The sequence below is a fragment of the Symphalangus syndactylus genome, chromosome 16, assembly GCF_028878055.3.
Source record: "Symphalangus syndactylus isolate Jambi chromosome 16, NHGRI_mSymSyn1-v2.1_pri, whole genome shotgun sequence".
In the NCBI taxonomy this organism is placed as follows: Eukaryota; Metazoa; Chordata; class Mammalia; order Primates; family Hylobatidae; genus Symphalangus; species Symphalangus syndactylus.
Window position 1 is genome coordinate 34,054,633 of NC_072438.2, and position 16,755 is coordinate 34,071,387.

The window sequence follows — 16,755 nt, forward strand, 5'->3', positions numbered from 1 at the left end:
CCTCAGCTCCCAAGCCTTGATGGGTAGAGTGTGGCGGCTGGTGTTGCTTCATTAAATGGTCAGCTTGGAGCCTGCCTGCTCTTTCCTCGTTTGCTGTGTTCCTGTTTTGGTGCTGCTTGTGATCTTTATCTTGTATTTCTAACTGAACAGGTGGCCTCTTCAGGAACATAGTTGTCCTCCTCACTGCACACCTTCTTATCCACTCTGCTTCAGTTGCTCCTACTCGAAAACTGGCTGGACGCAGTTACCCCTGGCTTACTCCAGTCTCTACCTCTTTTCTCTCTATTGGTTATGCCACCTGCAATAAATTGCAGCTGGCTGTTTCCACAGCCTCTGGAAGGGAAGATGGAAGGACAGAGGAGAGTGAAAAGAAAGAAGGCTGTCATACAGGGAAGAGAGGCGACAACTTGAAATTTTATACTGAAAGATGATCTGGCTTATGAACCTGATGATGATGTGTGTAGTGAATTTTTTCTAGTGTATATGCCAAGGCAATATTATTCTCTTGACTATGGGATTCATTAAGTCTGTTGTATCTGTCATCCATGCTTATCCACCTGTCAAGGACGTGAATTAATTTCAGCATTCCAAAGATAGTAGTGATAGTATATGGTAATTTACTTACAGCTTATAATAATGAGTGTCATTATTTGATTAAATGGATATTACTGAATTAATGGGAGTTGCCATGTCACTATTGTAATGTTAAAAAAAAAAAGACCTTTCAGAGGTTATTTCATAATTATTGGTAAGTAAGCCATTCTTTGTCCTGGCCTTCCTCCCATGTATTCAATGTGATATGTACACTTTGCACACAGGATTTACTGACATGTCATTTACTTAAACTTACAGTTTCTTAGGTACCCTAACTCCTGGAAATTGTCAGTTGCTTGAATAATTAAATACAAATAAATCAACTGTCCACCTAAGCTACCATATACATTTTTGTTTAAATTCTAATGTAATTTAAAAGGCATTTATTTAATTTTAGCTTGTTTTCATAGTTATTTCAGGGAAATGACCATCTTGGTATGGAAATTTTTCTTAGGAATTAATTGATTTCACATCTGTATAAAATAATCATCTTGATTATTTTTCTTGTTGGAAAAGTAATTGTTATAAGAAATTCAAAAGTTATTTACTTCTTGAGACAGGGTCTCGCTTTGCTACCCAGACTGGAGTGCAGTGGTGCCATCATATCCCACTGAAGCCTGAAACTCCTGGGCTCAATCCTTTCATGTCAGTCTCCCAGGTAGCTAGGGCTACAGACACTCGCCACAACTCTTGGCTAATTTTTGTATTTTTTGTAGAGACGGAGTCTCTCGCTGTGATGCCCAGGCTGGTTTCAAACTGCTGGTCTCTGGTGATCCTCCCACTTTGGCCTCTCAAAGCACTGGATTACCAGCGTGAGCCACCATGCCTGGCCTCAAAAGTTACTTAAGTATATTATGTAAAGTGAGCCACTGTAGTCTTATACCGGGAAATAATCACTGTTAACAATTGGGAGTACCTTTGACCCTTGAACAACACAGATTTGAACTGAGTGGGTCCACTTATATGTGGATTTTTTTCTCCAAACTTGGATGGAAAATACAGTATTCATGGGATGCAAGAATGGTGTATATGGAGAGCTGACTGCTGGTCTTGAGTATGTGTGGATTTTGATGTATGGGAGGATCCTGCAAGCAATCGCCTGTAGATACCAAGGAACAACGATATATTTCTTAATTTAAAGAAATGGAAATGCTGACATTCTATTTTATTTTAAAAATTTCAATAGTTTTGCAACATAATATAAAGGGGCCAGGGAGCTAACACTTTGTTGAATATCTACTCAGTCCTCAACTACAATGTGAGGGAAGTGGTATCTCCATCTATTAGATTACTTTAAATGAATTTCCAGGAAAAAACTTATTTTTAAAGTTACGCTTGATTAGACTAGTCTTTGGGCTCAAAGTTTCTCTGAAGTAGCATAATGTATCTTTAGGTAAAAATTTTGTATTTCATTTTTAAAAAGTTTTTTAAATTAAAAATTTTTTTTTTTTGAAATGGGTGTCTCACTCTGTTACCCAGGCAGACTTTGAAATTTTGGGCTCAAGCATTCTTCCTGCCTCATCCTCCTGAGTACCTGAGATTACAGGCATGCATCGTTGTGCCTGGCTTAATTTTATTTATTTCTTGGGATAGGATCTTACTCTGTCACCCAGACTGGGAATACATTGGCAAAATCACGGCTCACTGCAGCCTCAACCTCCCAGGCTCAAGTGATCCTCCTGCCTCAGCCTGCCAAGTAGCTGGGACTACAGGCTTGCACCACTATGCCTGCCTAATTTTTATTTTTATTGTAGAGACAGGGTCTCAAACACCTGGGCTCAAGCGATCCTTCTGCCTTGGCCTCCCAAAGTGCTGGAATTATAGTTGTGAGCCACTGTACGTGGCTCGGACATAATTTTTAAAGTAATTTTGTCAAGGCATCCCTGGGATGTTGTTCTATCAGTTAATCCAACTTTTCTGCCTTTTTTTTTTTTTTTTTTTTTTGATGGAGTCTTGCTGCGTCGCCCAGGCTGGAGCACAGTGATGCTATCCTGGCTCACTGCAACCTCTGCCTCCAGGTTCAAGCAGTTCTTCTGCTTCAGCCTCCCGAGTGGCTGGGATTATAGGCGCCCACCAAAATGCCCAGCTAATTTTTGTATTTTTAGTAGAGATGGAGTTTCACCTTGTTGGCCAGGTTGGTTTCGAACTCCTGACCTCAAGTTGGTCTGCCCGCCTTGGCCTCCCAAGGTGCTGGGATTACAGGAGTGAGGCACCATGCCTGGCCTAACTTTTCTGCTTTGTATTTTCTTTTTTTTTTTTTTCTAATATTCTTTTTTTGCCTACAGACCAATTTTTAGGTTTTTAAATTCTGTAGATATCCTGTGTGGCCTTGGGCAAGTTACTTAATTGCATTGCAACTTAAGTTTCCCCTTTTGTACAAAGGAGAGCATACATCAGAGTTCTTCTGAGGATCAAATGTGTGTATGCAAAGGGGCTGCAAGACTAGGTCTGGTCTATAAGAATTGCTTAACGTCCATTTCCTTTCTTTTTTTTTTTTTTTTTTTTTTGAACATAAACTCAAGATTTTATTGTCTTCATAATAAAAGATGACACTTAGAACTGGATCACTTGGCCCTTTCTCTTCTTATCTCCTCCCAGTTCAAAATGCTTGCATCTTTTAACAGCAAGCATTCTCTTAGATGTGTGCAGTTGGGCTCAACGCACTCAAGCCTTAGCACAATCTTCTTTGTAGTTTTAGCCTTTTTCCGGAAAATTGGCTTAGTTTGCCCACCATAGCCACTCTGCTTCCTGTCATAACGCTGCTTTCCCTGGGCATACAGAGAATCCTTGCCCTTCTTGTACTGTGTCACTTTATGGGGTTGGTGATTGCCACACTTCTTACAGAAAGTCCGGCAGGTTTTAGGGACGTTAACCATGCTTGCGTGAGCGCTGTCGGCACGGAAAGCCATTTCCTTTCTTAACTCTCACTCAAGCTACTGCCATGTCTTTTTTTCATCTCTCAGCTTGGTCTTGTTTTTATTTTCCCTTATGCTTACATATTAAAATCTGATTTTCACCCCAGGCCATCAGTAAATAACCTCCTTTTACCAGATCCCCAAACCTCATTTCAGTCATCAGCCTATTTCATTTTTCTGCATCCTGTGTTTTGTTTTGTTATGTTATGTCTTTATTCTTGACTAACAAGCTACCATCTCCACTTCTTGATTATTCCATCTTCTCTTTGCCATTTCTCTTCCAGTCTTAAGTATTGTGATTTGCAGTTTTTGTCTTCCTCTTGCTGTATTCTTTGACTTTATGTCTGTGTCATTAGTGCGGATGTTTAGATCTACATTTTAAAAATTCCTACTGTTTGTTCTGCAGGCTCATTAAACTTGGCTTTTCCAAAACAACTTGTTCTTTTTACCACCTGTATCTGTGATACCATTCTATAAAATAGACTTGATACCTGTTATAGTGCTGTTGTCCATCTGGCTGCCACAGGTAAACATTAACTTCAGTAACTTCCTTATTTCCTCCCACTATCAGTTTTTTTTACTTTCTTCTTCTTATTATTATTGTTTTTGAGACGAAGTCTCGCTCTGTCACCCAGGCTGGAGTGCAGTGGCGTGATCTCGGCTCACTGGAACCTCTGCCTCCCAGGTTCAAGTGATTCTCCTGCCTCAGCCTCCTGAGTAGCTGGGACTACAGGCGTGCACCACCACGCCCGGCTAATTTTTTGTATTTTAGTAGAGACAGGATTTCACCATGTTGGCCAGGATGGTCTTGATCCACCTGCCTCAACCTCCCAAAGTGCTGGGATTACAGGCGTGAGCCACCGTGCCCGGCCTGCATCCATTATTTCTTATCAGATATTCTGCGTTCTCTTCTTTTTGCTCACTGTCATTGCCTTACTCTCCAGGCTGCTTCATCTCATAGTTAGACTATTGTCACAGCCATGTCAACTTCCCCAGCCCACATATGCTTACTTCTTTTTTTGAGACGGAGTCTGGCTCTGTCTCCCAGGCTGGAGTGCAGTGGCGCGATCTCAGCTCACTGCAACCTGCACCTCCCGGGTTTTACGCCATTCTCCTGCCTCAGCCTCCCGAGTAGCTGGGACTACAGGCATGCACCACCTACGCCCGGCTAATTTTTTTTGTATTTTTAGTAGAGATGGGGTTTCACCGTGTTAGCCAGGATGGTCTCGAACTCCTGACCTTGTGATCCGCCCGCCTCGGCCTCCCAAAGTGCTGGAATTACAGGCGTGAGCCACCACGCCTGGCAATGCTTGCTTCTTTAGTCTGTAGTTTTGGTGTTTGTTCTGCATGTGAGTATTTGGGGGTTTGTAGGGGGACCTGGTCACCTAATTTTGTTGTAAATGGTGCCCACGGATTTTGATTTTGCTATCTTAGTTACAGCTGTTTTATGTGGGAGAGATTGGAAAGCTATGCTCATGCCAATGTTACCCTAAAATCCTGTCTAAATATCATCAAATACATATTAATTGTAGGCTAAATCGATGCAAAGTGAATAAGGCAGTTCGCTAGATCCCAGCTCCCAGAGATATGCATGCATGTTTACAGTGGGGTAAATTTCCTTCCAAACTCTACTTCTTTTCTTGATATGCTCATGTCTGTTTCTTGCATTGAGAAAGGAAGAGTTATGGTTACTATTTCTACGAAAGATTATTTAGAGATCTAGACACTGTGGCTTGTAATCCCAGCCATCCCGGAGGCTGAAGTGGAAGGATTGCTGGATGGCAGATCTGGAGGCTGAGGAAGGATAGCTGGAGGTTAGAAGTTGGAGACCAGTCTGGGCAACATAGGAAGACCCCATCTCTTAAAACAAAACAAAACAAAACAAGTGTTGCGTGTGTCTGTATTCCTACCTACCTGGGAGGCTGAGGCTGGAGGATCACTTAAGCCCGTTGGAGACCAGTCTGGGCAACATAGGAAGACCCCATCTCTTAAAACAAAACAAAACAAAACAAGTGTTGCGTGTGTCTGTATTCCTACCTACCTGGGAGGCTGAGGCTGGAGGATCACTTAAGCCCAGGAGATTGAGATTGCAGTGAGCTATGATTAAACCACTGCACTCTAGCGTGGGTGGTAGAGCAAGATCTTGTTTCTTTACCAAAAAAAAAAAAAACAAAAAAACAACAAATTCTTTAGAAATTTAAGTAAGCTTTTGATGTTTTCACGTACATTGAAGGATATGGGTAGGTTTTTCTCTTCAAAACACTATATATGTAGTTTTTTTCTCCTGATAACAAAAATAACAAAATATAAAAAGAAAAAAATATAATTCTACCAAAACACATTAACATTTTAAGGTATATTTATCCTTTCAAAGTTAAAAATAACTTTTACCACCTCCCTAAATTATAAATATATTGTAAAAAAGCCTAAATGGTAGTACAGTGCTTCCTTGCTTCTGCCCCAGATGGTCTTTGTTTAGCGTTTTTTGTTTGTTTGTTTTTTGAGACTGAGTCTCGCTCTGTCGCCCATGCGCGATCTCTGCTCACTGCATCCTCCGTCTCCTGGGTTCAAGCGATTCTCCCACCTCAGCCTCCTGGGTAGCTGGGATTACAGGCGCCAGCCACCATGCCCAGCTAATTTTTTTTTTTTTTTTTTTTTAATAAAGACGGGGTTTCACCCTGTTGGCCAGGGTGGTCTTCAACTCCTGACTTCAAGTCATCCTCCCGCCTGGGCCTCCCAAAGTGCTGGGATTATAGACGTGAGCCACCGCACCCAGTCTGTTTAGTGTTTGATGCTTAGCATTTTTTAGATGGCTATTGAATGCATGTAAATGCGTACATAATCTTTTTTAATCTTGTTCTTCCATCTGTCCTTCTGTTGGTCCTCCTTTCCTCTACATAAATTGAATTATACCAATTCAGCAGCATATTCTTCTTCTTGCTTGGGTGGTTAAACAGTATCTCTTGTAGCTCTGGCTATCCATGGGTGTGGCTCCCCATGCTTACTGGTTACTTTGAGGTTGTTTCCAACTTTTTATTTTTTTACATTGCTGCCACAAACATATCTGTGCATGTGTGAAGGTAACCAATATCTTGATACCTTTAAGTGGAATCACTGTTTTTTCCATGAGGTTATTGGCCATTTGTATTTTCCTTGTGAAATATATACTTATAATTCTTTATCCTTTTTTTTTTTGAAGGACAGGGTCTCACTCTGTCACCCAGGCTGGAGTGCAGTGTTACAGTCATAGCTCACTGCAGCTTCAACTTCATGGGCTCAGGCAATCCTCCTGCTTCACCCTCCCCAGTAGCTGAGACCACAAGCATGTGCCACCACACTTGGCTAATTTTTAAGTTTTTGATAGAGACAGCAACTCACCACATTGCCCAGGCTATCTATTCATTTATGTCTTTTCTCATTTTGTATATAAGCACTTTTATTTTCTACATATTACTTTTGTCAATTCTATGGTTTTTTCCCTAGTTTTTCATTTGTCATTCATTTTTATTTATTTTTTGTCATACAAGAGTTAAAATTTTTAGGTAGTCAGATTTGTAGTTTTTCCTTTGGCTTTATGGTTTTTTTTTTTTTCTTTTCTTCCTCACCCTAACATTATGGAAACATTCTTATAAGTATTTTTCGTCTTTTTTTTCTTTTTTTTTTTTTGAGATGGAGTCTCGCCCTATTGGCAGGCTGGAGTGCAGTGGCGTGATCTCGGCTCACCGCAACCTCCACCTCCTGGATTCAAGCAATTGTCCTGCCTCAGCCTCCCAAGTAGCTGGGACTACAGGTGCGCGCCACCATGCCCAGCTAATTTTTGTATTTTTAGTAGAGACAGGCCTTCACCATGTTGGCCAGGATGGTCTCAATCTCTTGACCTCGTGATCTGTCCGCCTTGGCCTCCCAAAGTGCTGGGATTACGGGCGTGAGCCACCGTGCCCAGCCTCTTGTATGTATTTTTCTTCTATGTGCTCTTTTATAGTTTAAAAATCGATGTAACTCTTTAACTCTTCTGGAAGTTTGGCTTTTTTGTTTGTTTTGGTGTGTGTTACATAATGTAGGCTCTAACTTTTTTTTTTTTTGAGATGGAATGTCACTCTGCCTCCCAAGCTGGAGTGCAGTGGCACAATCTTGGCTCCCTGAAACCTCTGCCTCCCAGTTTTAAACAGTTCTCTGCCTCAGCCTCCCGAGTAGCTGGGATTACAAGTGCCTGCCACCATGCCCAGCTAATTTTTGTATTTTTAGTAGAGATGGGGTTTCACCATCTTGGCCAGGCTGGTCTTGAACTCCTGACCTCGTGATCCACCTGCCTGGGCCTCCCAAAGTGCTGGGATTACAGGTGTGAGGCCTGGCAAAGTTTTGTGTGTGTGTGTGTGTGTATTTGGAGACAGGATCTCACTCTATCTCGATCTCAGCTCACTGCAGTCTCAACCTCCTGAGTAGTTGGAACTACAGCTGTGTGCCACTATGCCTGGCTAATTTTTTGTATTTTTTTTTTAGAGACGGGGTTTTGCCATGTTGCCCAGGCTGGTCTGGACCTCCTGGTCTCAAGCCATCTGCCCACCTTGGCCTCCCAAAATGCTGGGATTACAGATGTGAGCCACTGTGCCAGCCTTATATTATATTTTCATATTGTGTGTTTCAAATATAATTATATTGTGTGTTTCAAATATAATCTGTTACTTAAATGTGGTGTTTAGTACCCAGGAGGTCTCTAGTTGCGTTCAGACCTTGCCATAGTTTGGTGCAGGAGGTAGTATTATCTTGTTTTACAGAAACTTAACCAAGTTTACCTGCTAGTTGGTAAGAGAATTGGAATTCAAACCCATATCTCCAGATTTCAATTTCATTGTAACAGGCCGGAGCTCATGCCTGTAATCCCAGCACTTTGGGAGGCCAAGGCGAGCTGATCAGTTGAGGTCAGGAATTCGAGACTAGCCTGGCAGACATGGTGAAACCACATCTCTACTAAAAACAGAAAAATTAGCTAGGTGTGGTAGGGGCCGCCTGTAATCCCAGTTACTCGGGAGGCTGAGGCAGGAGAATCACTTGAACCTGGGAGGCAGACATTGCAGTGAGCTGAAATTGTGCCACTGCACTCCAGCCTGGGTGACAAAGTTAGGCTCTGTCTCAAAAAACAAGGGAACAAAAAAAAACTTTGTAACATAACAGTGTGTAAAAGTAACACTCCAAATCAGTGAGAAAAAGAGCATTTAAAAAGTTACATTAGAATGCTTCTGGTTAGGCAGTGGCTCATGCCTGTAATCCCAGTACTTTGGGAGGCCAAGGTGGGTGGATCACCTGAGGTCAGGAGTTGAAGGCCAGCCTGGCCAACATGGTGAAACTCTGTGTCTACAAAAATAAAAAAATTAGCCGGGCATGATGGCAGTGGCCTGTAATACCAGCTACTCGGGAGGCTCAGGCAGGAGAATTGCTTGAATCCGGGATGCAAAGGTTGCAGTGAGCCGAGACCACGCCATTGCGCTCTAGCCTGGGTGACAGAGCAAGACTCTGTCTAAAAAAATAAAAGAACATTTCATTAATTCATTCAGCAAATACCTATTGAGTACATACTACTTACCAAGTACTATATGCTAGTAGTAAAGACAAAATTTTTAAAGTAATTAACATTATGTTAGAAGATGATGCATGCAACTGAGAAAAATAAAACAGGGAAAGAGTATAAAAGGTGGAATATAAAGCAGGCAAAATGGTCAAGGAAGGCCTCACAGAGGTGATATCTGAGAAAGATGTAGAGGGAGGAAGAGATTCCTGTGGATATGTGGGAGAACAGCATTCCACACAAAAGGAATAGCACCTGCCAGGATGGAGCAGAGTAGTAAGAGGAAGAACAGTAAGAGCTGAAGTCAAGGATAAAACGGTGGTCCAAAGTGTACAAGGTTTTAGACAAAGAGGAACTTAGTTTTTATTTTGAGATGGGTAGCTACTGCAGGATCTTGAGAAGGATCTCTCAGGCAACTTTACTAAGAACAAGAGCAGAGCTGAAGAAAAGTTAAGAGGATCCTGCAACAATTCAAGGTAGAGATGATGCTGATAGTAAGAAATGCAGCATATCGGGGCCGGGCGGGGTAGCTCACACCTGTAATCCCAGCACTTTGGGAGGCCGAGGTGGGTGGATAATGTGGTCAGAGGACTGAGACCATCTTGGCCAACATGGTGAAACCCCGTCTCTACTAAAAATATAATAAATTAGCTGGGCTTGGTGGTGGGCGCCTGTAATCCCAGCTACTCGGGGGGCTGCGGCAGGAGAATCGCTTGAACCTAGGAAGCGGAGGTTGCAGTGAGCTGAGATCGCGCCACTGCACTCCAGCCTGGCAACAGAGTGAGACTCTGTCTCAAAAAAAAAAGAAAGAAAGAAAGAAAGAAAGAAAGAAATGTGGCATGTGAAAGCCTTGAAAAAATAGTGTCATAAAGGAAAAAAATCATTTTAGATGTGCTAGTTTGAAATGTTTTTTAGACACCCAAGAGGAAATGTCTTTTGAGACAGCTGGATATAAAGTCTGGAGTTTAGAAAAAGAGGTCAAGGCTGGGAATAAAAATTTGGGCATCATCAACATATTAATAGTAGTTAAAGCCATAATCATCAAGATCTGTGTTGGTGGCAATGTAATGCTAAAACCCAGGGGCTACATTCTGGACACTCCAAAGTTTAAATGTGGTGAAATGAGAAAACACTACAAAGGAGACTGAGAAAGAGGTGCCAGTGAGGTAGGAAGAAAAACAGGAATGTAGTATCCTAGAAGTCAAATAAAGAAAATGTCTCAACAAGAAGGGAGTGATCCAAGATGTCAAATGCTGCTAATCAGGTAAGTCAAGTCAGATAACATGTGGTAAAAGACAACTGACCACTGGCTGGCTGCGGTGGCTCAGGCCTGTAATCCCAGCACTTTGGGAGGCTGAGGCAGGCAGATTACTTGAGGTCAGGAGTTCAAGACCAGCCTGTCAACATAGTGAAACGCTGTGTCTACTAAAAATACAAAAATTAGCTGGGCGTGGTGCTATGCTCCTGTAATCCGAGCTACATGAGAGGCTGAGACAAGAATCACTTGTACCTGGAGGTGGAGGTTGCAGTGAGCCGAGATTGCACCACCGCACTCCAGCCTGGGTGACAGAGCGAGACCCGGTCTCGAAAAACAAAACGAAAACAAAACCAAACAAAACTGACCACTACATTTAGCTGCATGGAGGGAACTGGTAAGTTTTGTTGAAGTGGAGACAAAAACCTAAATGGAGTGGGAGAGAAATTGGAGACAGAAAGAACGCTTCAGAGGTCTGTTGTAAAAGGATGCAAAGAAACAGGGAACTAGAAGGGATTGTGGGTTCCAAAGGAGAAATACCCGCATGTTTCCATGTTGTCAATAATGTTTCAGTAGAAAGGTAAAAATTGAGACGAGAGAAGAAAGGGTAGCTGGCTAGTCCAACATCCTAGAATAGCCAAGAAGGGATGGGACATAGTGCAAAACTAGGCTGCCCAAAGCAGAGTTCTCACAGTGGCTTGCAAAATTCAGCAGGCGTCAGAGTCACCTGGAGGGCTTGCTGAAGCACAGATGATTGGACCCCCTCTCCAGAGTTTCTGACACAAAAGGTCTGCAGTGGAACTCCAGAGAATTTGCGTTTCTAGCAAGTTCCCGGATGATTCTATTGCTGCTGATCCAGAAACCTCATTTTGAGAACCACTGCTCTGTATCAAACGGAGGGAAGACAGAAAAGATGAGTATATACATTAGTACAACTGCTGAACACCTGGGTTATCCAAAAAAAAAAAAAAAAAAGGAATGTGGTGTTTAGTAGCCAGGAGGTCTCTAGTTGCATTAGACCTTGCCATAATTTGGTGAGGGAGGTAGTATTATCTTGTTTTACAGAAACTTAACCAAGTTTACCTGCTAGTTGGTGGGAGAATTGGAATTCAAACCCGTATCTCCAGATTTCAGTTCCATTGCCACTTTGTGGTATGAACATCTGCTAGCGATAATGTAATTTTGTATGTGGTGATCCTACTAGCATTTCCCCTCCTCCTTCCTTTCTCCCATGCGTGGTTAACTTACTCATCTGACAACACATGATTGAGTGTGCTCATTAACCAGACAAGCCTCTCAGTCCAGGCAGATTATAGATCTGAGGCAGGAGAGTAAAGTTGAACAGGGAATAGGTTTATGTGGAATTTTTTTTGTCTCCCTGTTTCACTATACAATTTTGGAAGAAGAGTTTGTGCAAAAAACACAGATTGCTAGTCATGAAACACATTCTGTTCACCATTAATTAATTTGGGTAGTATCTCTGCTTCACTTTTCTTCAGTGTAATGATATCTCTGACATGCTAGGGAGCTTAGGAAAATGGTTCTAGCATTATATAAATGACAGGTATTGCTATTAACAATGACTCAAGATTCTCATGTTTTTCGGTATTCTGCGTGTCATCCATTCTTTCTATTATACTGGAGTACTTTTGTTTTATGTAAAACTGTTGTATAAATGTCATTTTGAAGTCTCTGCTGTCAAATTGTGTTGTTTTTCTAAGACAGCAGCTGTGGATGTGGCTTAAAAACTGATGAGTATCTACAATGATGAGCCTTTATGGAGCAATGAAAGGCTGCTTATAAATTGTAGCCACACTTGCAATGAATTCTGTGTTTGTTATTGTGAATCCCTAAGAGTGACTGTTTTTTCAGCAGGGCGAGTTAGGACGGCACAAACTGAGAGTTTCTATTCTGGTAGTCTTTACTTCTTATGACTTTAAGGAATTTGGAATATTTTTGTTTGACTATTGTAATGAATCTCTAACTATATTATTTGGATATGTGGGAAGGTAAATTGTAAGATGTGTTATAGACATGGTTTCTGCCATCAAATATTTTTGCTCACAGTAACTACTGTGTATAATAGCATTTATAGATGATGCTTTACCTCTAGTTACTGTCTAAAGATATAAATATTGGGTTATTTGAAGCTACATATTTCCAGTTTATACATATGAATAGTTTAAGGTATAGTGTATGTACCCATTTTTATTTCAGAAAAATACGGATTGTTTGTTTGTTTGTTTATTGTTTTTTTGAGACAGAATCTTGCGCTGTTGCCCAGGCTGGAGTGCAGTGGTACGATCTCAGCTCACTGCAACTTCCACCTTCCGGGTTCAAACGATTCTTGTGCCTCAGCCTCCCGAGTACCTGGGATTACAGGTGTGTCACCATGCCTGGCTAATTTTTTTTTGTCCTTCTTTCTTTCTTCTTCTTCTTTTTTTTTTTTTTTGTGATGGAGGTTTGTTCTTCTTGCCCAGACTGGAGTGCAATTGTGCAGTCTCGACTCACTGCAACCTCTCCCGGGCTCAAGTGATTCTCCTGCCTCAGCCTCCCAACTAGCTGGGATTACAGGTGCCCGCCACCACGCCCGGCTAATTTTTGTATTTTTAGTAGGGACAGGGTTTCACCATGTTGGCCAGGCTGGTCTTGAACTCCTGGCCTCAAGTGATCTACCTGCCTTGGCCTCCCAAATTGCTGGGATTACAGGCCTGAGCCACTGCGCCCAGCCTGTACTTCTTTTTAGTAGAGATGGCATTTTGCCATGTTGGCCAGGCTGGTCTTGAACTCCTGGCATCAAGTGATCTTGCCAACCTCAGCTTCCCAAAGTGCTGGGATTACAGGTGTGAATCACCACACCTAGCCTGGAATATAGTTTTAATATGTTATTGAGACATATAGCTAACTATATATAATTATTTATTATTTATTATTTTTTTCAGTCAGAGTCTGGCTCTGTCGCCCAGGCTGGAGTGCAGTGGCGTGATTTCGGCTCACTGCAAGCTCAGCCTCCCGGGTTCATGCTATTCTCCTGCGTCAGCCTCCCGAGTAGCTGGGACTACAGGCGCCCGCCATCATGCCTGGCTAATTTTTTTGTATTTTTAGTAGAGACAGGGTTTCACCGTGTTAGCCAGGATGGTCTCGATCTCCTGACCTCCTGATCTCCCCGCCTCAGCCTCCCAAAGCGCTGGGATTACAGGTGTGAGCCACGGCGCCCGGCCGCTAACTGTAATTATTAAAAGTAGTTTTACTCTGAAAGACATCACCTGGAGCTGACCTACAAATAATAAGGGAGATGTGGTAATTTTTTAATCAAAATATACCTAGAAGATAAATTTCTCAAAATAATCCTAGGAAATGTGTATTTCTTTTAAAGCAGAAGAGAAAAAAGGAAGGGTGGAATAGCAACAATGGAAACAAATGAGGAATCCTGCTCCCCACCCCACCCCACCCCAAAGCCCCACTGTATATGTGGGGTTATGGTCAGTATTTCTGGTGTTAGAATGTATATTGCAAATCTCTGAACTGTTTATATGTATGAATCTCATCATAATAGATTCACATTCTTCTTAAAGGCAATGCTTAACATGTTTCCTGATCATAAGATGTTCATATTGAAGATTTTAAAAAAATACAGGTTGAATGTGCTGCTTAAAATTAGCTGCTGCTTTATTTTTAAGCATTTTAAAAATTTTGTTAAATTTAGTCTCATTCTTCCTACAAAAGAGCTTAAACTTTGACAGTAACAGCTGTTCTTTTGTGTGGGATATGTTTTCATGAGGATTTTTGTGCACATTAAAATAACCATTTTTGTGAATCGTGGTTATTATTCATAGTCACTTTATAAGAGATATAAAAGTTTTCCAGTGAGTTACTTCTGATTCATAACCAAGTTATAGCAGAGCAGATGTAGACTACCAGTGGAATAATTAGCCAAAAAATATTAGGGGGCTAGAGATCTCTTTGTGTAACATTTGTCTTTAAGTTCTTGGACAGCTTATATGAGTAATTAAAGTGTTGAGGCAGTTAAAATTTCTTATCCTCTCTTGGGATTTCCCAGTTGTCATAGATAGCTGTAGTCACTAGGGAAGTAGAAATATTATTTCCAGCAAACAGATGGCTTTCCTAGTATTGGTCCCCAAAAGTGCCTACTGAGGTTCGTGTTTATGTTGGATGATTTCCTAATCACACCAACTCAGTATACTTTTGAAAGATCACACCTGGTAACAGAATATGATGTAAATATTAATATGACTTAGTGAACTTGAGAGCTTCCAAAATTGTAAGTGTATATAGTTCCTACATCCCTGGGGAGAGTAGTCTGTTCCAATGAGAGGAATCGCCTGGTAGCTAGTACTTTACTTTTCTTATCACAAGTCCCCTTTTCTTATCTTTCCGCCTCAGTTGTACTCTCAGGGATTCCCAAGCTGCTACTTCTACTTTTTAACTCTCATTGACTCTGTCATCTACGTGGTATTTTCATTTCTGCTTAGTCAGATGACTACCCCATCCCGTACTTTGAGGCAATGGTAGGTTTTTGTTAGAATTAAGGATAGGATTCTATTGTGTATGGGGAAGATTTTCAGAGAATGCAGTGATGCTGGGGCTTAAAATGACAAAATCACATCTTTTCTAAGATCTATAATGAAGCTTTTTTGGAGATTTCACTTGTTACTAATCTTTCTCTTTTTAAAATGTCTGTTTTTCTTCTCCCATTGAAAATTAAAACACACACACACACAAACACAAATTGGGAATCTACATGTATATTTATGCTAGTGAAATTTCAAAAATAGTCAAGTATTAGTGAAGCGGCCACATTGTTGGAGTAAATACTTGGGGGTTCATCGTCTCACGCCCGGAAAATTTAGGACATGGACACGTGCGAGGAGTTCAGGAGTGGAGGTTTAATAGGCTAAAGAAAGAGAAAGAGAAAGGAAAACAGCTTTCTCTCTAGTGAGAGAGAGGGGACTTCCAGAGAGGAAAAGACTGGCTACTGCGGATGTACTGGATTTTATAGTCAGGTTGGAGGAGGGGATGTCTGATTTACATAGGGCTCACAGATTGGTTCGATCAGGTATGACGTTTACAGCGGAGAAGGCTGGCTGCCTAATCTTAGTATGCAAGTAAACTTTCCCCTTGGCAGGTGCCATCTTATCTACTCCTTACTGTACACATGGCTGACAGAGAAGGGAAGATGGAGCCGCTATCTTGAACATGATTGGCACAACTGCCGGCATCTGTGTCTGTAGCTCGATTTTACAGTCTGCTCTTTGTGAGAAAGGAAAATGATTTGGGGCTGCTTTTCATTAACAGGAAAACCTTACTGAGGACTCCATACCCTCACTATCTGCCTAAGTAATATCTTCTTAACTCCTTTATCATTAGGATTCTAAAAACAGGCTGTATTGGCCGGGCGCTGTGGCTCACGCCTGTAATCCCAGCACTTTGGAAGGCCGAGGCGGGTGGATCACCTGAGGTCAGGAGTTTGAGACCAGCCTGGCCAATGTGGTGAAACCCCGTCTCTACTAAAAATACAAAAATTAGCTGGGCATGGCGGCATGCATCTGTAGTCCCAGCTACTTGGGAGGCTGAAGCAGGAGAATCACTTGAACCCAGGAGGCAGAGGTTGCAGTGAGCCGAGATTGCACCACTGCACTCCAGTCTGGGTGACAGAGCGAGGCTCCATCTCAAAAAAAATAAATAAATAAATAAAAAAAATTTGTCAAGAAGGAAAAAAATTTGTCAAGAAGGAAAAAAATTCTGATGCTTTACATGTGTTGCCAGGGGAACAGTGGCACCATTTGTTGAAATGAGGTGGCCCTGAGGTAAAAGGCACAGTAGAGGAGTTGAGTTAGTTTGGGGAGAAGATTTTGGTTCTGAACATGTCGACTTTGAGGTTCTTGTGAGAGAGCTAGATGAAGATACCCAGTGGCCAGTTATACGTGGTGATCCTGGAGCTCGAGAGAGAGAGGTCAGGATCAGAAATGTGTACTTGAAGACTGGTAGATGCTAATTAGAACCTTGGGAGTGGGCAGTATCTCTTGGATAGAGTTAGGCAGAGACAGACTTGGCAAGCACCAAAATTTAAGGAATGGGTAGAGGTATAGAAGCAATTAAAAGAAAACTTTTAGCAAACAAGGTAGAATAAAAGCCTCAATAGTAGAGCGTTACAACAATGAAAACAGAGTTCTAGAAGGAGGTACACTGGTCATTGGTGTCAAATGCTGCAGTGAGGGTGAGGTAAGTTTAAATGTTCATTGGATTTAGGATTTCAGAGACCGTGGCAAGAACTGGTGAGATCTTACTGTGGTTGAGGAGTTGGAGGTGAGGAAGTATGCAACTCTTCTAAGAGCAGTTTTTTTAAGAACATGGAGAGTGGGAGTGGAGCCATAGGTGTTGAGGTAGAGCTTTGAAGATGGAATAGG

At 41.7% G+C, this 16,755-nt stretch overlaps 1 protein-coding gene and 1 pseudogene across 10 annotated transcripts in view; one reads left to right on the forward strand and one right to left on the reverse strand.

The window, feature by feature from the left end:
• RBPJ (recombination signal binding protein for immunoglobulin kappa J region) overlaps positions 1-16,755 on the forward strand; it is a 267,391-nt gene that overhangs the window by 162,334 nt on the left and 88,302 nt on the right. Inside the window, exons 1-2 of one of the 10 annotated variants that reach the window (XM_063619758.1) lie at positions 12,558-12,709; positions 13,707-13,809. The exons of 8 other annotated variants lie outside the window; for them this stretch is intronic. The gene's annotated coding sequence lies outside the window, so the exon portion shown is untranslated. Of the gene's footprint in view, positions 1-12,156; positions 12,242-12,557; positions 12,710-13,706; positions 13,810-16,755 lie in introns of those variants that run through there. One more of the 10 variants, XM_055246729.2, reaches the window with a different exon arrangement.
• LOC129465052 (large ribosomal subunit protein eL42-like) lies at positions 3,071-5,793 on the reverse strand (annotated as a pseudogene).